We start from the raw sequence: 22,623 nt of genomic DNA on the forward strand, positions 1-22,623 counted from the left end.
ACAATTGTGCAAATGCTCAAAAGGAGCACACATTAGATAGGTAAGGACCAAATTAAGGTCCCACTGGTGCATGACAAAGGGCCATAGGTGGAAATAAGTGAGCCAGCCTTTTTAGAGATCTATTTACAATTGGAGAATTGAAGAGAGATGGCTAGTCTGAGAGCTGCAAAAAAGGTGACAGAGCAGAAAGGTAACCCTTGAGAGTTCCCAAAGCAGAGCCCTGCTGAGCAGTGGTCAGAATGAATAAAAGGACAGTAGAAAGCAAAGCAGAAAGAGGGTCAATAGACCTTTCTGTACAGTATAACACAAATTTCTTCCAACAGCAGGTGTATACTGTCTTAGTGGAAGGCCACCTGAATAACATCACAGACTTCAGGAGGAAGGTCAAAAGCTATCAACTGACGCCGCTCAATCTCCACACATGAAGACGCAGAGTCAACAGGTTCGGTGGAGAACCTATTCCTACAGCTGCGACAGAAGATCCTCCTGAAGGAGCAGCTTGATTGGAGGATTTTGACTAATTCTCAGAAGCGCTGAGGTACTGGGTTTTTAAGAACCGGCACAGAACCGGTAACCCAGCGGTGTCAGGGTACACCCAGAGACCTCGGGTTCTTCCTGATCCAGACCACAGAAACTCAGAGTCTTCTAGGTGAAGTCAAGGATCGATTTTATTGGCTGCAACCAAGGTAACAAGTGTCCTAGAAGTACAACACACGGGGAAGTATATTCTCAGGAGACTGCTCGAATTTGCAAAGTCAGGCTTCTCTCTTTATACAGAATATTCGGCTTCAGGCAAACATTCTTCGAATTTGCAATATATCATTTACAGGTTTTGGTTACAAAGGAAAAGCAGAGTCATGATGACATGTACATATTTCACGTCGTGCTGCCTATAACAAATCACCCGGCAAGGCCCAACATTTCATCAGATATCGGTGGACCCCCAATAAAACAGGCACCTCCCCACCATAAAGTAAGTGAAGCACAAAGAGTAGAGACAGATGGGAGCAAGATACGGCAGGTGTGCGCGCTGAAATGGTTTTATGGCTTGTTGAGCCTTGATACTATCTCGTTTGGCCACTGGGAGGGGAACTGACCTAACGAGTTCGGCCCGGGGCAATGGTTCCAACTTGCACAGGTCATAGGAAAGTCGATTAAGGAGTATGTGTCCTTGTGGAATTGAAATCAGCTGGATTAAGGCCTATGTAAAGGGCAACACATAAATGGAGGCCAAGGGTTCAGGACGTGAATGACGATTTCGAGGTGAAATCGTCGCTCGAATATGCTGAAAATATATGTACATGGTGTGCTCGTCATTCTCGGTCTTTTGATACCAAATTCGTCATGTTTCGACGAAGTTTTAATTCTCGAGTCCAGAACGATTACACGAATCCAGAATCTTCAGAACCACAAACCCTCCTTTTGCCCCTACATAGGCAATTAATCTATCCTCATGTTAATCTGAGTCCAGGTCTATATTCCTAAAGTCATTGAGATGTTGCTGTAACATCATTCTAGTACTCAGTTCATCTCTTGATACAGGCTTCCTTATACATGATGTGACGCAAAGGCCACATATTGCAGGAGCACACTGTATGCATAGACAGAACAGGAAAAGAATGGCTAAGACCATCCCAATGACCATTAGAATTTTCCATCCCCAGGCAGATATCAGTTCCCAGAACCATCCCATTAACGACCAATCTCCTTTATCCACATGAATAGATTCGGAAATCTTATGTAGTTTGGAGATGGCCTGGTACACTGTTGGAGCGTTATCAGGGATGAAGATACAGCAACTAGATTGGATCAATCTGCATACCCCACCTCGATCTGCAAGTATGACATCTAAAGCGACCCTGTTCTGAAGGGTCATGAGTCGATCCGACTGGAGCTCAGCAGTCAAGTTACTAAGGGCACCAGCAGTTTCAATCACGGTGGACTCAACTACCCTTGTCAATTGCCTTATGTTCCTGCTGTTAGCCATGGATCCCCAGAACGGCAGAAAACCCGTTGCAAAGTCCCCAAATTCTTGACCTGCAGTGTCTTCTTCACTCAAAACACCTCTAACTATCCTTGTCCTGTGGTAGTCTGCCGCTGCTGTGTAGGTGGGAGGCAACAGAAATGAAACAAAACATGAGCCCGAAAAGTCAGGGGGCAACCATGTATAGGCTCTATCGTGGCAGATGAAATAGGTACCCTTAGCTGCTAAAAACGCAGGGGAAGTCTGAGATCCAAAAACATACGTTTCAGTACAGACACTCTTCCCTAACTGAGCCCTGGGATTCGTGCCATTACCTTGCAGACACAGATGACCCTGATGGGGTACAATCCAAATCGGGGACGATCTTTTAGCTTGCTGTTTCTCACTCAGAGTAGCTCCATATCCAGTCATGTTCCATCCTATGTATAATAGCGTTTCATCTCTCGGGATAGTCTCATAAGAAATACCTTCCTTAATCATGTCTACTATACCCTTGACTAGAGCACTTTTTCTAGGATTGTCTGTTACAGAACGCAGGGGTTAGATTTCGTGTGCATATATGAACATTGTCCTATATGCCCATACAGAACCATTGTGACTGAATGGCAGGACCAGGTAAGGGATACCTTTATCCGTTGTGTGAGGCATAAGACCGCACACCCAACAGTTAGTTGTGTTCATTATACGTTGGTGTTGGTGTAATAACTGAACAAAGGAGTTATTGATGAACTCCAATCTCCTATTTGATTCGTGGTCAGGCAGAGGGTGGAAAGAATGAGAGGAAACAGTGGGAGGAGGTATGGGTGATGCAGTGGGTGCAAATGTTACACGAAAAGAAAGTAAAACATAACTTATCAAAAATATCATTACACTAAATAGCATCAAAATACACAATATTATAAAACTTTTCCTTGTCATCACGTTGCACAATTCGTGCTTAAAATTCGTCCGTTTGGCAGGTCTCTCCACATCGGAAAACTCCATCCTCTCTAAAGTGCTGCCCGCGGTGGGAGGTTGCCTCTGCTAAGGGATGCTTCTGTCAGTCTAGGGCAACTCCCTTGGACCAACCAGAACTACCGACCTAACGTCGTCAGCTGCACCCCAAAGACTTTAATCAACCGCGGCCCTAGCAGCGGAACCCGGATGGCGGTTCGAAAAACAAAAATAAGCAAGTTTCTTAGATGGGAGAGCTGCAGTTTCAAAAATAGTACTTGGGAGGAAAAAGAAATATCTATTTATTAGTCCATGGATCTTGGTCTCAAATTGCAAAAGAAGTTGTGTTACTAGTTCGTTTTCCTCGGTCTCAAATTATATCGTTGTCTTCCTGGTATTGTCTGATCCTGGAACAAAAGGTCAGGCGCTGTAGTGTCCAATCGATTGGGTGGCGGCACAGCCATGTGCAAAATGTTTTCACTTTCTCGCTCAGAGTCAGTTCTTTTTACATGCAAATCATAAAAGGGGGCTGCGTGTGGCACTGTTTTAGGTTCTGGGTCAGCGGCACCCTTCTGGACCCACTGGTCAGGAGGCAGAGGGAAAGGGATCTTCTTACAATGGATCCCGTGGACCCAGTTGGTCTTCCCCTCCACCCGAACGGCTGTTCTTGTAGAAAGAAGGACGAGGTGAGGCCCGGTCCACCTGGGCTGGTCGTTCTTCGTTCTTTGAAAGTTTCTGACTAGTATCCAGGAACCAGGGTCAATGGCGTGACCCGGAGTCTCAGAGACCGGTGGCAGGGTGTTGTGGACCGGTTGATGCAAAACACGCAATTTAGCCGTCAATTCATACAGATTGTTAAGCAAAATAGGGTGTTCAAGCTCGCTGAACTTAGTGGGTCTAGGCACTCCCCATATGTTGGCTGGCCGGCCAAAAACTATCTCATATGGACTAAGTTTCACTCGTGAATGCACAGTCATTCTAGTGGACAGGAGTGCTAAGGGTAGAGCGTCAGGCCATTTAAGACCTGTGCTCGCTTGGATTTTGGCCAGTTTAAGTTTTAAAGTGCCATTGTAACATTCTACTAATCCAGCTGATTGGGGGTGATTTGCAGCGTGGAACTTCTGCCGGATACCTAGCCCTTCACACACTCTCTTCATCACACGACCCACAAATTCACTTCCATTATCAGACCAGACCATTCTAGGCATTCCAAACCTGGGGAAGTACTCTTTCACAAGGGCTTTTGCTGTGGACAAGGCAGTATTGTCTTTTAGGGGATAGGCTTCTACCCATCTTGAGAAGGCACAAACAACAACGAGTACGTATTTTAAATTGTTGCACCTCTCCATGTGAATGAAATCTAGCTGCAAAACCTCGAACGGATACGTAGGACGTGCAAAATGACCAGCTGGAGTTGGGGTTCCCCTACCAGGATTGTGTTTTAGACATACCATGCAATTCTTGACAACATTCTCTGCACACTTGGGAATCCCTGAATTCTTCCATACTGGGGCCAACAACTCGCAAATCCCTTTCACGCTGATATGAGCCATTCCATGAGCCATTGTAACCACTGCAAGCACATATGCATCGGGTAACAACCATCTCTGATGCTCTGATAATTCAATCCAACAACCATTTGCATCCATTCTACCCGTACTTTCTCTCCACGTGCTCAATTCTTTCTCTGTGGCCTCAGCTTGAATGGACTTCACACTCTCTATTGTGTCTTCACACATTCCAACATCACCAGTCCATCTTGCAGGGCCTGCAACATACATTCGGCTCATTACATTCTTTGCAGTTTCTTTCGCGATCTCATCAGTAAATGCATTTCCACGACCAACATCATCAGTCACCTTCTTGTGAGCACTACATTTCACAATCGCCATTTGCAGGGGCAAGGTCAGTGATTCAAGAAGCTCATTCACCAACTGACCATGCTGAATCTTAGCTCCATGCGACGTCAGGAACCCACGTTCTCTCCACAATCGCCCAAAACTGTGAGCCACTCCAAATGCATACTGACTATCAGTGTAGATAGTCACTTTCATCCCTTTAGACAACACACATGCTCTTGTGCGTGCAATCAATTCTGCTGCTTGACCTGAATTATGTGGCACACGTGCAGCTTCAACAATTGTATGCAAAGTCGTAACGGCATATGCTGCAGTCGTATCACCACTCGGGAGCTTGAAGCATGAACCATCCACCCATAATGTACCATCACACTCAGCAAGAGGAGTATCGGATAGATCTACTCTCCCTTTCGTCTCTTCCTCTGTTCTGAGAAAACAATCGTGCTGTTCTGAAGCATCTGATTCCTCTGTAATTGGCAACAACGTAGCTAGGTTTAAGGTACTGCACCTCTTTATGTGCACATGACTCGCTAATAGTGTCAATTCGTAACTGGACAGTCGAGCACTAGTTAAGTGCTGTGTCTTGGTTCTATTTAACAACGTGTCTACTGCATGTGGGACCATCACGACTAGTGTATTATTCATTACCAGACCAGCAGACTGTCGAATAGAAACAGCTGCTGCTGCTGTGGCTCTTAAACAACTTGGCAATGCTTTGGCTACCAGATCCAAAGTCGACGAAAAATAGGCACATGGACGCTGCCTACCCCCAAACAACTGAGTCAACACAGACAATGCACAGCCCTCTTTCTCGTGGACATATAATGTGAAAGGCTTACTGTAGTCGGGGGTACCTAACACAGGAGCCGAACATAATGCTGTGCGCAATTCGAGAAAACTTTCCTGACACTCTTCAGACCAAGGAATGGGATTGGGTGTATTTTTACACGTTAATGCCACCAAAGGTTTGGCTAATAACGAAAAATTTGGAATCCACTGTCTACAGTACGATGTAATGCCCAAGAAAGCACGCACTTCTCTCTGTGTTCTTGGCACATTCAATTTCGCTATTGCCTGAATTCTTTCTGGGGTCAGTTTCCTTCCCTCCTTCGATAAGAGGTGACCTAAGTAGGTCACTTCTTGTCGGCAATATTGCAGTTTGGAAAGTGACACCTTGTGATGAAGTTCGCACAGATGACGCAATAATGACAGCGTGGCCTTTTTACAAATTTCCTCAGTATCTGCGGCTATGAGCAAATCATCCACGTACTGTACAAGAGCAGCACCTTCAGGTAAAACAATCGTATCAAGCTGTGTTTTTAGAGCTTGACTGTATATTGATGGACTTTCACAGTAGCCCTGAGGACCGCGCTTAAAGCGGAAGCTGCGACCTCCTAAACTGAAGGAAAAAATATCCCTGCTTTCCTCAGCAATCGGGATGCTGAAGAAAGCATTCTTCAGGTCAATCACCGAAAACCAAGAGGCAGATGCTGGAATCATAGTCAATAATGTGGTAATGTCGGGGACAACTGGGAATTGTGGCACAACTATTTTATTCACCTCTCTCAGATCAATCACAAATCTGTACACAGGTGGCTTAGAAGGATCAGTTCGTTTTAAAACAGGCAGAACTGGACTATTGCAAACGTTGCCTCGTGTTTCTTCAATCACATCCTTTCCAATCAATTCGTAAACGATCGCTAGTAAAGCTTTTTCACCTTCACTCGAGATTTTGTATTGGGGAATTCCTGGCATTTTAACATTGGCTTTCAATGTTACAACATATGGTGGAATTTCTAAAAGACCCACATCATTTGGACCAGTGGCCCAAAGAATATCTGGAAGAAACGACAATTCTGCTGGAAGCGCATCTCTCCACAAATACATGGGAGAAACCACTTTCTCACCTAAAGTAAGTTGTACTCCTGAAGGAGAACAGTACAAAGTCGCATACAATCTTTTTAACAAATCCAATCCTAGCAAGTTTTCACCACAACCTGTTGTCAGAATGAGGGGTGCTTCGAATTCGCATGGACCAACAGAAAGAGACAAAGGGTCAGAAATCGGATTTCTAACTGGGGCGCCAGAAAAACCTACAGAAACGTTCATTTCGCCAGACAAAGGTGCGCCAGGGAGTTTGGAGTGCATAATAGAACTCTTTGTAGCACCAGTATCCAACAGAAAAGGTTCTGACACACCTGATGTAATCACCTCAACGTAGGGTCCACTCTGATCTACTGGAACTGAAACAACTCCCTCTCTTTGTCTATGGCTGTCCTAGCAATCATTACCCTCCAAATATTCATTTTCTGTGTAGTAATCATCAACATAGTATTGAGCTGTCCTGTCAGATGCGTTGTTCTGCTGATCGAACCTATTCATAGAATTTTGTGGTGGAAGGGGACGTGTGTTTTGGGGGACGTTTCCGCGTCCTCTACCTCTAGGCGCTTGCTGAACACCACGACCTCTTACACCAAAAACACCATTTGCACGTTGTAACAAAACAGGACAACTATACTTGAAATGACCTTCTTCCTTGCAATACGAACACTGGTTGGGGCCTACAGGGACACGTGGCTGAGTGTACTCGACTCTTTGCGAGTTCCTCTGATACTGTTGAGGGTGCTGAAAATTATTCTGGTAGTGATTCTGGCCATTATTATTTTGATTACCACCACCACGTGGCGGATAGGCTTGCTGTAGCAAAACCTTCGTTTTCAAATCCTTAGTTTTCTTTTCTACTCTATCTTTCTCGTCCTTGTCTCTATTTTCGTAATATTGTGCAGTAGCTAATATCTGCGCTGAAGATGAGACTGCCCAAGAACTTTCTGAATCCTTTAACTTTTTACACAATTCTGGAAGCAGATTGTGCACAAATTTATCGACGAATAATCTCTGACCACCTTCTGTGGTCATATCTTGACCGCTGTGGTCGACAAATGTTTCTTTGAACCTGGTGAAGAAATCTGAAACAGTTTCTTCTTTCTTCTGCTTGCATGCAGACAACTTCTCCCAATTTACACGTATTGCAGGCATTATCGTTTTCATGTAATCAACTATTCTACCAGGGAGTTCTGCTATCAAAGACTCAGGCTTAGCACCACCAACTTGTCGGGCATCTGCAGCAGCAATATTAGCCCATGAGTCACCTAACTCCTGATCATGGTCTGTATGACGAATTTTACCCCATAAAGGCTGTGGAACGACATTCCCAAATAGCATATCGATGTCGGCTAAATTCATTATACACGATCCAGCAGTTTGTGACAATTCTTTGTAATATCCTGCAGGATTTTTACGCGGATCAGGTAATGTCTGTTTGAGCGCTAAAACTTCAGCTCGTTTCCATGGGACATGTACCCATACACGCTGAAAGTGTGGCAGAATAGGTGGGTTAACAGTTGTGTCGCCCTCTCTCCATTGTGGGGGAACTTCCCTCATCGGGTATTGTCGCGCCTTTTTCCTACTAGACGCACTAGGCTCAGATTGTGACCCAGAACTGCTCCCCTTACTCCTATATGATAACAATATTTCAACCGCTTTCTCTACATCGGGACCTACAATCATGCCCTCTCCAAACTTAAACCGTACACAACACAACTCTTGTGGGTTGCATTTCAGATCATTGTCTTCCAAATCCTCACCAAGGAAAACACACATCTGTTCAAAAACATATCTCTGCGTCCGTGCTTCCCATTGATGGAAGACTTCCATGACAGACTCTACATCATATTTTACAGTGTCCATAACCCATTTCCGTGCTAAACGATTCAATGTTTCTCTCTCTTCATAGTCAGGCAGTCGACTTCGCAACTGTCTTCGTCCCATGTTAGGGGTCGTAGTAGGCGACCCGAAAAGAGGTGTGAAAAGGTTAGTAACAGTGCTGGCCATTTTCTGCCGAATGGATAGTGAAACTGAAGGAAGAACAGGTGGAAAACTGGGGTGAGATAAGGCAGGAGCAGAGACAATAGCAGAGGAGGCATCAGGAGAAATAGAAGGAGCACTAGGCAAAATCGTAGAGGGAGCATTAGGAGAAGTAGAAAGTACAGTAGGCAAAATTGTGGAAAGCACAGGGGAAACAGGTGTGATCGGTGGGCCTTGAGGAGGCTGCACCATAGGGACAGGAGCCAGCTGGAGAACAGCTGGTGAGTGCTGCGGAGGAATAGGAGGCGCAGGTTGCACAACTAAAGGTTGCGGGGGTGCTGTGGCATTCTGCGCATAGGGGGGTGGCGAATTTAATGAATGCGACATTAATGGATCTTTTTCACGCTCTTTTGCTGCCTCTTGCTGAAGAGACGGCAAAACTGGATAACATTTGTCTACTGCCATTTTACGTTGCCTGTGCAACTGCTCACTCATCTGCTCTTCTTCATTGTCTTTAAACTGCATAGCAGCTTGCATTACTGCTCACAATTTTTACTACCTCATCTATTTTGTTTGCTCACAAATGTCACTATTACCTTATGTAACGTAATGTATGCTTTTGTAATCTGCTCTTTTGTAATGTTTCTCATTGTTTCTTTTCTGTTCCTTTTGTGAAGCGCTCTGACACCTTCGGGTAAAGTCCGCGCTATATAAAAATGCATAAATAAATTACTGAAATTCCTCCTTCTCTTTTATTTTTCTTAGCTAATTTGATTTCTTTCTGTTTGGCCTCCTTACGCCATAAGCGAAAAGAGTCAAACATCGCCGGCCGGGCTTTCTTTTTGAAAAGTTTAACTTCAAGGTTATCTAAGATTTCGGTATCAAAGCTACCATATTGGGGCCATTTTAAAACACCATCTTTCCTTGTGTATTTGATCCACACTTCATTGTATGTGATGGGGCCTACCCCATGTTTCACATATAACTCGTAAGTTGGAGTTCCAACCGGAGGAACCGGACATGAGTCCTCCAATCGGGAGTCCCTATTATTACAACCAAGACAAAACAAATTTCCAAGTCTAAGACTAGGCATCTTCGCTCTCTAGTCTAGTTCCAAACGTCAAAGGATTATCGATTACGATTTTTCTCGTGAAAACACGAGTCCTTCGGTTTTGGTGCTTGCAAGTACCAACAATTATTCCAAAGGATACCCAAGATTTAAGACCAACTAAGGACTGGGAGACGCTCCACTTATACTTAACTGAGATATCGATGACGTCACCAGAAGACTCGTCTTAGTGTTTCGCTCTACCAAACTTCAAGGGTCCAAATCAGGGCGATAGCCAGGGCAGAAGTCCTTGTAGCCGTCGGGAAGCGGGGAACCTCGCAGCAAAGACCTTCGGACCACGTCGACATGCAGGGGTCGATGAGGTGGTTGGCCGTCCTCCGGAATTTTCACACGAAGCTCCTCACGATCCTCTGGCTGACTGGTACCACTGGAATCGCCCCACGTTGGGCACCAGCTGAGGTACTGGGTTTTTAAGAACCGGCACAGAACCGGTAACCCAGCGGTGTCAGGGTACACCCAGAGACCTCGGGTTCTTCCTGATCCAGACCACAGAAACTCAGAGTCTTCTAGGTGAAGTCAAGAATCGATTTTATTGGCTGCAACCAAGGTAACAAGTGTCCTAGAAGTACAACACACGGGGAACTATATTCTCAGGAGACTGCTCGAATTTGCAAAGTCAGGCTTCTCTCTTTATACAGAATTTTCGGCTTCAGGCAAACATTCTTCGAATTTGCAATATATCATTTACAGGTTTTGGTTACAAAGGAAAAGCAGAGTCATGATGACATGTACATATTTCACGTTGTGCTGCCTATAACAAATCACCCGGCAAGGCCCAACATTTCATCAGATATCGGTGGACCCCCAATAAAACAGGCACCTCCCCACCATAAAGTAAGTGAAGCACAAAGAGTAGAGACAGATGGGAGCAAGATACAGCAGGTGTGCGCGCTGAAATGGTTTTATGGCTTGTTGAGCCTTGATACTATCTCGTTTGGCCACTGGGAGGGGAACTGACCTAACGAGTTCGGCCCGGGGCAATGGTTCCAATTTGCACAGGTCATAGGAAAGTCGATTAAGGAGTATGTGTCCTTGTGGAATTGAAATCAGCTGGATTAAGGCCTATGTAAAGGGCAACACATAAATGGAGGCCAAGGGTTCAGGACGTGAATGACGATTTCGAGGTGAAATCGTCGCTCGAATATGCTGAAAATATATGTACATGGTGTGCTCGTCATTCTCGGTCTTTTGATACCAAATTCGTCATGTTTCGACGAAGTTTTAATTCTCGAGTCCAGAACGATTACACGAATCCAGAATCTTCAGAACCACAGCTCTGGATACCAGACTCTCCTCGCCCAGTCCTGAGCCACAACAATGAATTGGGCCCAGTTGTTCCTGATCTTCTTCAGGACCCTGGCCAGGAATGAAGGACGTTACAGAGCAATAGCAGTCTTGGAAACTCCAGTGTGCAGTACCACTGACACTGCACGTTCTCTTTGGAGGCAAACAAATCTATCCAAGGTTCTCCCACTGTTGAAAGAGACCTTGCGCCACCTCCGATTGGAGACGCCATCTGTGATCCGCAATGCATCGACAGCTGAGTTTGTCCGCACTGGCATTCAGAGAACCTGCCAGGTGTTGAATCAACAGGCTTATGCCCTGCTGTTTCAGCAGTGTCCAAAGACGAAGACCCTCTCTGTTTGGTGCAGTTCCACATGGCGGTGGTGTTGTCTGTGAACACCTGCACTACCTTTCCCTTGACAGAGGGAAGAAATGCTTTCAATGCCAACCGAATTGCTCGGAGCTCCAACAAGTTTATGTGGAGCCCCCAATTCTGCCAGAGACCAGTGTCCCCTGATCTCTACCTCTCCCAGATGGCCGACCCATCCTTGAATTGGCGCATCTGTCATGACTGTGAGATCTGGTTGGGGAAGGGAAAGACGTCTGCCGTTCACTCAATTACGGTTCGTTAACCACCACTGCAGATCTTTTGCAGTTCCTTCCGAGATTTCCCCGATGCTGTTCCCCATGGAACTTCAAGTCCCACTGCCAAGCTTGCATACACCATCTGGCAGGTCTTACCAACAGGATGCCGGAGGCCATGAGGCACAACAGCCTCAGGTTTCCGTCTCGCCAAAATCCAGGATAGAGGTTGGAATATTGGAATCATAGCCTGAATATTCTGGCCTTGCTGCTCGGGAGCATGAGCCTGAAACCGCATTGTGTCCAGAACAGCCCTGATGAAAGGGAGCGTCTGAGAAGGAGTCAGGTGTGACTTCAGCACTTTTATAGAGAACCCCAGCAAATGCAGAAGGTTCGCTGTTTTCTGAAGGTGGGAAGACAACTGCCTGGGATGAGGAGCCTTCAACATCCAGTTGTCTAGGTAGGGGAACACTGACACCCCTAACATGCGCAGATGAGCTGTGACCACCGCCATCACCTTGGTGAACACCTATGGGGCACTGGTAAGGCCGAAAGGGAGCACGGTAAACTGAAAGTGCTCGTGGCCTACCTTGAACCGCAGGTAACGCCAGTGGTCCGGCAGGATGAGAAACTGAAATTACATGTCCTGCTGGTCGAACGCTCTCATCCAGTCTTCTGGTCTAGGGCATACAGAACCTGAGCCAGAGTAAGCATTCTGAATTTCTCCCTTTTGAGGAAGAGCTGGACGGTCTGAAAATCTTAAATGGGCCGTAGCCCCGGGTTCTTCTTCGGAATCAGAAAGTAGTGGGAATAACAGCCACTGCCTACTTCTGAAACCGGGACCGTTTCTATAGCTCCCTTGTCCAAGAGAGCTGTAACCTCCTCTTCTAAAAACTTTACATGATCCTCCGTCAGCCGTTCCTGATTTGGCAGAGTGAGAGGAGGAAAGGAAAGAAAAGGCAGAGAATAGCCCTCCTGAACAATCTGGAAGACCCACTTGTCCAATGTTATGGATCTCCAGTGGGGAAAATGATGACGAATTCTCCCACCAACTGGAGTAGTGTGGTCCGGCAGAATCAGCCTAGGAGTGCTTGGAGGCTGCGGCTGCTGAGGGCAGTGTGGCCGATGACTTCTGTCCTTCATTTCAAGCTCAGAATGCATCGCGTCTCCACGTCCTCGCACAGCTTGGGCATTCTGTGTGGGATGGTGGCTAGGATAGGGTTGATGTGGCTGGAAACCCCTTCCGTTGGCATGAAAGGGGTGAAAGGAAGACCAGCCACGAGGGATGGAGGAGAGGCCCAAGGATCGGGCCATAGCCCGCTAGTCCTTGAACCTGACCAGGGCGAGTCTGCCTTTTCCCCAAAAAGGTGGGTTCCATCAAAGGGCATGTCCATCAAATTGGCTTGGACATCGCCTGACAAGCCAGTTGTACGAAGCCAAGTGTGGCGCCTCAAGGCCACTGTTGTTGAAATCGCCCTACCCAGCCAATTAGTCGTATCACCTTATGGTGAATTTTTGCTGCATCTCTCCCATCCTTTTAAGCTTGGGAGAGCACAGCCTGGGCCTCCTCCGGGACTTGTGGCAACACTTACGCAGCTGTCTCCCAAAGGAAATGTGGCAAAAATGGCCCAATAAGCATGCAGTATTCACGGACCGCAATGCCAGGTTGGAGGAAGAAAACAACTTCTTCCCAAATGAATCCAACTTCTTGAATTCCCTGCCTGGAGGGTCAAAAGGGAATGAGCCTTGGGACATAGAGGCCTGCATCACCAGACTCTCTGGAGTGGGATGTTGGCTGAGAAACTTATGGTCGCCCAGCGCAGGGCGATGGCAGCGTGCAGTTGTCCTATTCACAGGAGCCCCTGTCCAAGTTTTGACTATGTTCCCAGAAGGATGTCTGTTAATGCTTCATTAAAGGGCAATATGGGTTCTGAAGTGGATGCCCCAGTTTGAATCAATCTGATCAGGAGATTAGTCCTGACCTGCACCAATGGCAGCTCCAGTCCTAACCACTATGGCATAGGATGCCCCCTCCTCTGTAGCCACTGTTGGAAGAGAGAGCATGCCAGTGTCTTGAGAAGTATCCCGTCCACTGGCCTCCCCAAGTTCCCCATATCAGTCCAAATTCTCCTCAGAGACTTCCTGGAGTTCAAGAGGGTCCCCAGACCCCGCCCATTCCTCTCCCGGGCCTAGCATATCCTCAAAGTGCTCCGGTGACAACATAGAACCTCTTCGTTATGTCTACGTCAGAATCGGTGACGATCAACCCCATTCCGGCTCTGTATCGTCGGGGATGAGGATGAGGATGGGGATTGCGCCACCAATAGGCCTTGGTAAAGTCGCAGGCACCGACTCCGGGTTCGACGTCAGGGAAGGTCGCGTTGGCACCACTGGCGTCAAACAGGATATGAAATCGGATCCCCGGGGCCCCACCAGCTTGGTGGTTGGAGCCGACTGTGTCAAACCCAATTGGGCCTATTCTGACTCACCAGCGGGGTTGTTCCGCTCAAATACGTGGCGCTTGGCCTCGTAAAATAATTTTATGTGAGTGGCAGTTGTTCCGGCTCGTGGAAAGGGGGGGAAGGCCCGAAGTCGACTCTGGCTCCGCGGAACCGTGCCTAGAGCGTCGGTGCTCCTTACCTCTCTCGACGACAGACGCCAGCTGAGGTGAAGTTGAAGTTCGCGTGCGCGACTTCTTCTTATGCTTCTTCCCCAAGTGTCCTGAGGATCTCCAATAGGAGGAAGAGGACTTGGGGCTCAGTGAGTGGTCCAGCGGCCTCCTCTTCTTCAATTGGGACCGTGACCTCCTCAGAGTCTCGCTTGATGGTGTCGACTGCCTAGCTGCAAGTAACTTCATCGTCCGCTTCCTCAAAGTCTTCAGAGTCATCGCCCGATAGTCCGAACACGACTTCGTATCGTGGTCACGCTCAAGACACCACAGACATATGCGTTAGGGATCTGTGACCAACATCATGCAGGTCAAGTCCCTCATGGCTTAAAACTGATTTTCCACGAAGACATCCCTTGCACACGAAGTCGGAGTCAAAATACATTTGACAAAAGTCGAGATAGAGCCTGCCAAAAAGCGCCAGATGGGTAACTCTTTCTGGACAGGCACTTAGCTGGCGCAGAAAGAAAAGAACGTCAGTGCCTGGGTGGTGCCTATGTAGGAACTATGACATCATAACCAATGCTAACGACGTCGATAACGATTCAGAAAAGGGGGTGGTGATGAACAGAGTGCCTGAATTAAGCAGACCACTCTTACCCAGTCCAAAGATCAGGGCTTGATCCATCACCGTTTTTTAGCTCACTGCACCATCCCAGCTCAGAACTTGGCTATATGCAAATTAGTCTGTTCCTGTCCCAGTGCATGATGGGAACAGGGCAAACCAAACTACCAAGCCAATTCTTATACTGGGAAGGAAACAAGCTTCCGGGGACCGGTTTCTGCCATTTCAGGCGTCGTCGGCCCGGCTTTCTGGTGAAGAATTGGCTTGGTAGTTTGGTCTGCCCTGTTCCCATGATGCACTGGGCCAGGGACAGACTAATTTGCATATAGCCAGGTTCTGAGCTGGGATGGGGCAGTGAGCTAAATAACGGTGATGGATCAAGCCCTGATCTTTGGACTGGGTAAGAGTGGTCTGCTTAATTCAGACACTCTGTTCATCACCACCCCCTTTTCTGAATCGTTTTTGGCCACTATAGGTGTGGCAGGGTATACTCAGACATGAGTCCCTTGCTCACTGCTGCTCCATCAGGATTCAAGCAAGCCGGGCCGACGAGGCTGAAATGCCAGAAACCGGTCCCCGGTAGCTTGTCTCCTTTCTGGTGAAGAATTGGCTTGGTAGTTTGGTCTGCCCTGTTCCCATGATGCACAGGGCCAGGGACAGACTAATTTGCATATAGCCAGGTTCTGAGCTGGGATGGGGCAGTGAGCTAAATAACGGTGTTGGATCAAGCCCTGATCTTTGGACTGGGTAAGAGTGGTCTGCTTGATTCAGACACTCTGTTCATCACCACCCCCTTATCTGAAACGACGTCGATAACGTCACACTGAGCTGAATGGAGCCACCCGACGCGGCACGCAAGGGGTATTCCTCAGCAAAAGGTTCCAGATCCAGCCTGATGCCTGGGAAATTCAAGGGTAAGGAATCTGCAGCTATTAGGCCATAAATCAGCATTTTCAGGGGTTAGGTTGTAGGTGGTACGTAGGGAAAGTCAAAGTGTAAATTATACATTTTAAAATATGATGTTTTACCTGTGCCATCTACAGACTGCTTTCAAAGACTTATTTTTCATATTTAATAAAAATGCACTCTAATGGTAAAGTTGGATTTTTTATTAAATATAATTGAATTACAGCTTTTAGAAAGTTACAGTTACTTTGTCTAATGATTCTGGAAGCTAATTTGAAGTAGCTCGCCAGCAAATGTCCAGCCGTTGCATATCCCGAATTAAGTTTAAAGGAGGCGTGAAAACTGCTCCCAGAGCTGAGCCAAAGACTTGGGAGTGAATAGGCATTTTCTTCCCTTTGCAAGAATACCAGTTGGGGTGGGCCTAGGAACTTATTTTACTAAAGTGCCGCCTGGAAGGGCCCCCACGTTTGTTCCCCAAGCCAGGCTGGCACCACCAAACCCAGTGGGAGGAATGCTACCCCAGTACTGATTTTGAGTGACAACAGAGGAAAGCGAAGGATGCTGCTCCCTCTGGATGGGCACACAGACTCTGCACAAAGGGAGAAGTGTTTCCTCATCTTGATTTTGAAAAGTAAGGGGAATTACTGGATTGTTTGTAGTAAGGCAAACAGGAACTGCTGAAAAAGTGGGTAGGGTTCCACTGACAAAATGTACCCCATTGGTTAGGGAGTAACAAGAGTCACCCACCTGGTAGCTGGTGCCAGGCATAAATGTGGCATCCCTAGGAACTCTGTCCTTAACACTTTATGGACCTGTGGAAGAACAGAAGAGGACTGAGCCTTCTGTCTGTGACCTGTGAGGAGCTCTGAAGGACTGGACTTACTCTTTCTTGTAGCAAGGACAAATGCATGTTCTCCAAGGGTCATTTGGGTGACTTCCTGTGTGGCTATAGTGACTTAAAAAGCTGCAAGAGGCCTTTTCCCAATTATTCCCAGCTGACCTGTGGCACATGGATCTTTCCTGGACATTGCTGGTGACCTCCTATTAGCTCCTTGAGAGTGTCTAGGTTTTCCCCCAAGGTCCTGTGGTGCTTAGAGGTGTACTCCTAGGGTTGTCTAAGTACAAGGAAACTGTTAGAAATGTGGTTCCTTGTTGACATAGGTAGCACCCTGCCAAAGTAGGAACCACAATCCTAGTCAGGTTAAGTCAGTAACACACTTTAAATTAACCTTTGCTCACCCTCTGGTAGCTTGGCACAGAGCTTAAGAGGCAATGTATTGAGTATTTGTACAACACATCAAACAGTAACAGTGAAAACACCACAAAAAGACTCCACATCAGTTTAGAAAAACAGAGAATAATTTTAGAAATAAAAAAAGACCAGAATGTCAAAAATCCAATCAGTAGAAGTCGAAATAAGAATTTTTAAAGATTTAATGCAAAAAAAGCACTTAGAAGCAGTAAGCGTTAAAGAGATAATTGGTCGCACTGGGCCCGGACAAAGTCACCAGTTCAGGCCGACCGTGATGGAGCTCGGGCCAGATACAGGACCCACGCAGGGCCTTCTGAGCAAAAGTACCTTGATCCTGGTTACAAATAACGAGATGCGGGGTGCAGCCGAGCAATTCAGTTGGGGTGATTGTTGGGTTTCTCCATGCAACTGCAGTGTTGTGTCGATTTCGTGAGCGATGCTGTTGTTCCGAATGTGATGAGCTGTATTTCTCCACGCTGTGGAAGCGATACGTCATTTTTCTCCATGCAGTGGCAGCAATGCATTGGTTCCGAAGGCAAACTACAGGGTCCAAGTGCAATGCACCGATCTAGTTCCCACAACAGCAGCGATGTGGTAGTTCAAATTGGTGCAACAGTGTTGATGCGTGGGTTCTGGCAGATGCAGCACTTTCAACCCACTTCCCAAGAGCCCAGGACTGGATTGGCACCCCTTGGTAGCGCAGTTTTGAAGAGAGAAGTCTTTGATATCCCTGAGACTTCAGAAAACAGGGGGCAAGCCAATAAGCCCTTGGCGATACTTAGGTTCTGGGATGTTGAGATGCAGGACCGGTGCTTCTTACTACCAGGCAAGAGGGAAGCAGGCAGCAGGCCAACACAATAAAGCAGTGCAGCAAAGTGGCAGCCCCTCCAGCAGCACAGCAGTCCATCTTGCTGGTATAGGGTCTGCCGTTCCAGAAGTGTTCTCTTTTGTTGGTGTTAGAGGTCCAGTACTTATACCCAGTTGGGCCTTTGAAGTGGGAAAGACTCCAGAGAGATGACTTTGAAGTGCACAAGTCCCTTTCTTTCATGCCCTGACCTCTGACTCACTACATGGGGGTGTGCAACCTTTTATGTGGGGTCAGGACACAGCCTTTTCAGGTGTAAGTGTCAGCTCATCTGTCCCATCCTGCCCAGGATGGCCCATCAGGATTTGGATGGCGCATCAGTCTCCTTTTGTGCGTGACTGTCTAGAGATAATGCACAAAGCTAACTGTCGCCACCACAGATGTGTTTTCAGAGACAGGAGAAGGCGCCAAAAGGTTACAGTAAGAAAATGCCAACTTTCTAACAATTGCATTTTCAGAATTACAATTTAAAAGCCAACTTTACCTTAAGTTGTGTTTTTAAATTGTGATTCCATAGGCACTAGGTTTGGGGGTTCCTATCTCTTCCCAATTAAAAATTACACTTCTAGGATGTAATAGGGCAATCCCAATGTTATTCTATGAGAGAGATAGGCCTTGAAATAATGAAAAACAAATTTGATTTTCACTACAATGACATGTAAAACTTAAACGTACATGTCCTACTTTTTAAATGCACTGCACCCTGTTCATGGGCTGCCCGGGGCCTACTTTAGGGGTGACCTATATGTAATGAAAAGGAAGGATTGGGCCTGGCAAGCAGGTTATGGTGTGATCTGTTCCAGGACGGTGTTAAACTATAAATTCAATTCCCTGGAGGGAGATGCACCACCTCACTAGTTTAGGATTCTCACCCCTCATTTGCATTAGTCATCTGAGGGGCCTGTGGTCTGTCTGAATCCGGAAGTGAGTGCCAAACAAGTATGGTCTTAGCTTCTTCAGCGCCCAGGCAACAGCAAAGGCTTCCCTTTCTATTGTTCTCCACCTCTGTTCCCTCGGAAGTAGCCTCGTACTTATGAAGGCTACAGGTTGATCTAGGCCCTCTTCGTTTAGCTGAGAGCGCTACCCCTATGCCATACTCTAAAACATTTGTCTGAACCACAAATTCTTGGGAGAAGTCAGAGACCTTAGTACGGCTTCCTTCAGGGAGGCTTAGTAGGTAGGAACATAGAGGAAGGTGTAATGACAGCAGGTGGCCATGTTGGGAGGAGAACAAGTTAACAACATAATGGTCATTCCAGAGTTACACCGACTTTGCACCTGGCGCCCAGGAATAACACCTGTTTTTGTTACGGCGATCAGCGTAGTCCTTGTTGACTCCGAATCGACTGACACTGCATGTTAATACTGTTGCCCCTATCATTGAAAAAGACAATGATTAATCATTCTAGGTGCGTTTTGGAACCTGCCAGCATTTTAATAAGCACTATGCACGTACCCTCCATATGTAAAAGTGAATGAAAGTTGCCCCTACTGTGGATTAAGACATGAAATATGGCATCTAACCAATTATTATTCCAAGAAAACTCGTGAAGCAGCCCCTGGGGCCTGCATAAAATACCCATTTAAAAATATTTATTGCGGTATTCATGGGAGTTTTTTCTATTAAGGATTCAGACCTGACACTGCCTTTGTAAAACACAGTTGTAAATAAAGGTGGCCCCCTTCTGTTGTAAAAGAAACATCACAGTAGGAATAATCTCTCAGCTATGAGTGTTCTAATAAGCCTGGTGACGCAGCGGGACACCACTGTCATGTGACACGAAGCCTGTCACATGTCCAGAAATCCTCCCATTAAGAAAGGAGAGGGAAAGCAGCATCCCACGACCTACACAGCAAGAACTGGATACTTTTCCGGCAGTGCACCCACCTTAATGAAGTAAGGAGTTGTAGTAGGGGGCGGAGTTCCGCAGTATGGAACCACGACTAGAGGCCATTTTCAGTAAAAGGAATGTTCCTCTACGAGTGACCGCACAAATACCTTGGGTCATTTTCACTTTATTTATCGCCCCCAGGGGTCTCACGGTGTATTTCTTATCATAAAACTGGGCTTTTACTTGCTTTACAAATAGAGTGTTACAGATAATGCTACATACATCATAGTTTCAGCAGAATCAGGGCGTATTTGTCAGTGTTGACAACCGAAGGGGTCCAATATTTTATACATATCATAGCATAGATAAGATAAATTACCTATTTCAGCCTATCAAATCGAAATATCATGCTACTGTTTAACTCCATTATGCCTATGTTTTATTCTCTCTTAGAGTTAGACTACAGGGGGTCACTCCCAAGATCTCGCTAGTTTGAACGTTGTAGTAGATGAAACTCAGTGAGTTTGTTTTTATTGCGCAACATGAGTGAGCACTACGGATGAACATTGGACTTCGGTCTAGGAAACTACGATCTCCTGCCAATAGTATTATGTGAAAATGGTTCCACTTTGAATGTCAGGTCCGATAAGGTTAGGAGAGTTTATATTCCACACCAATTAGGTTATAGTGCGCACCCTGGTGCTGCATGTTTGCGTTGGGATATGAGAGTATACAATAGTGTCCAGTGTTGGAATACAGACTCTCTGAAGGGGTCCAATAAGCCTCTCTATGAGTAATTTAATCCTCCCCTTTTTCTTGTGTCTTCCCATACAGATTACTGAATGTGAGTTACATAGGGGGAACCCTTTGCTTGGAAGTAACGCATTCCAGGGATACCTATTCCAGGAACAGGGGGTAACACAATTTGGGATCTGAAGGGCAGGGATGTGGAATTCCTATACTTCCACAGCTTCTAATTGAATTTCACATTTATTCCCTTGAAAGTGTCCAGTATCTCTGAAAAAATGACAAAGTCCCTTTTTGTTTTGGGACTTACAAACTTTTTCAAACAAAAACCTCAAAATCTCCAGGGTTCTTTGCGGGAACAACATGTGGCGGGTATCCAACTGGCAGTTCTATGACAGTGGATACAATTTTAGATTTTTCCAGCAGGTAGACACTTTTTCGTTAAAAAGAAATGACAAGGTCTCTTTTTGGATTAGGACTTTGACATATTTTCAAACTTTTTGACTTCCAGACTTTTACCAGGACCAATCCTCTTGGTAAATCCCACCAGGGCTCCATCTCAGTCAGCCTCAGCTAGGTCTCGCTTTACCGCTTTCATAGACTATGATTGTCGATTTGTGTTTTTTGCTTCTGTTTTCTCATAAATCTTTAAAAAGTCATTACTGTGGTTTCCCTTATTTGATTTTTCTCATTTTCATATTATATTCTTTATAAAATCTGTCTCCTTTTTTCAAAATTGGTTATGGGATTTAATTGTGATGTGTGACTTTTTCGACGGTGCATGTACTGCCTTACATATTGCATTTGATTTAAGCCTGATTGCTTTGTGTCACATTACTAGGGGTTGAACACAGGTTTATTTTATTTCATGTGGGTGACATCTATCTGGTGGTGGACTTATCCTTTGAGGTGGACACATGTCCAGCCCAAATATTACTCCACTTTCCTACACTGAGAGACCATATTTTCTTGCCCAGCAAAGCACCAGCTGCACTAGCAAGGGATAACCCGAAGGTGCCCTCTGAGCCACCATAAAGCCCGAACAAAGATATAAGGAAACTATGGGGTTGTGATAGCAGGACTCTCAGGACCCTACAAAACTCATTCTAGTACTGCAAGGGTGGTGGGTCTGCATCTCATTGTTGGCACTTCATTCATCCATTGCCTTACCTAATAGAAGTTTCTAAGCCACAGGGTGAAACGAGATTTTTCCTTTCACTTTCGACCATATGGTAGCGTCCTAGTAGCTGACCATAGGAACTATAATTCTGGAAATATGTAGATCATTACTCTCGACCACTTGGTTTCAGTCATATTGTGGCTGAAAAACGTTACTAGAATCTGAGCTTAGATTTTATTTCAACAGAAAAAACGGTGGATTCATGGGTCATAGCAATACAACCCGCCCAGTAGGTGCCTATGTAGCCTATATATTTCAAACACCACTGAAATTTGAAGTTATTACAATTTTGTTCACACAGGGGTCTTAATATGAGCACTCACATTTACCACCAGTCGTATCACTGATTTCAACCTTGATTTTGGAGATAAATTAGAGCTGTGACAGGTCTGTCACTGTGTTGTGTTTATTATCACCCTTGAAACTGACCTCAGGAGCCCAGAAGCTCCATTAGCTGAAGAGAGAAACTTTGACTTTGAAGTAACACTTTGCCACCCTTAAACATTGTTTCGTAGGTCAGAATCCTAGTTCGCTTGTGTGTATTAAAATATGTTTGTGCTTTTTGGCGGCTTTGGGGAATTCTGTTAACCAACCAACTGTCTGAGTGAGTGCCTTCCCTTGCACACACACTCATCAAAAATCTCGAACAAAGGGCAGACGTTTAGAAAAATGTTGGCTTCATTATACTTTTTTACTTTGACTGGGGACTGTAGAAAGCTGTTGTAAAACAGAAAAAAGTGATGCCCGAAGTTTTGTGCGAAGGATTGCGTTGCCAAACTAAGTAAGTGCTGTTAAACTTTCTGGGCTCTAACCTGACCCAAGAAAGCCCTAGGATATTGTCATTTTTATGGTATTTATTTTAATTGCCACACATAGTCCATATGTAATTTTAAGTTCCCTTATTTAAAAATATATAACTTTAACTGGACTTTGTGCTTACTGGCAGTTCCTACTGTATCATTCTGTATCTGAT

The 22,623-nt window shown here is 45.8% G+C and overlaps 1 protein-coding gene across 1 annotated transcript in view; it reads left to right on the forward strand.

Annotated features, from left to right (window-relative positions):
- Positions 1 to 22,623, forward strand: part of ACOXL (acyl-CoA oxidase like) — a 969,051-nt gene that overhangs the window by 45,321 nt on the left and 901,107 nt on the right. The gene's annotated exons all lie outside the window — the stretch shown is intronic.

This window comes from Lissotriton helveticus, chromosome 6, assembly GCF_964261635.1.
Source record: "Lissotriton helveticus chromosome 6, aLisHel1.1, whole genome shotgun sequence".
NCBI lineage: Eukaryota > Metazoa > Chordata > Amphibia > Caudata > Salamandridae > Lissotriton > Lissotriton helveticus.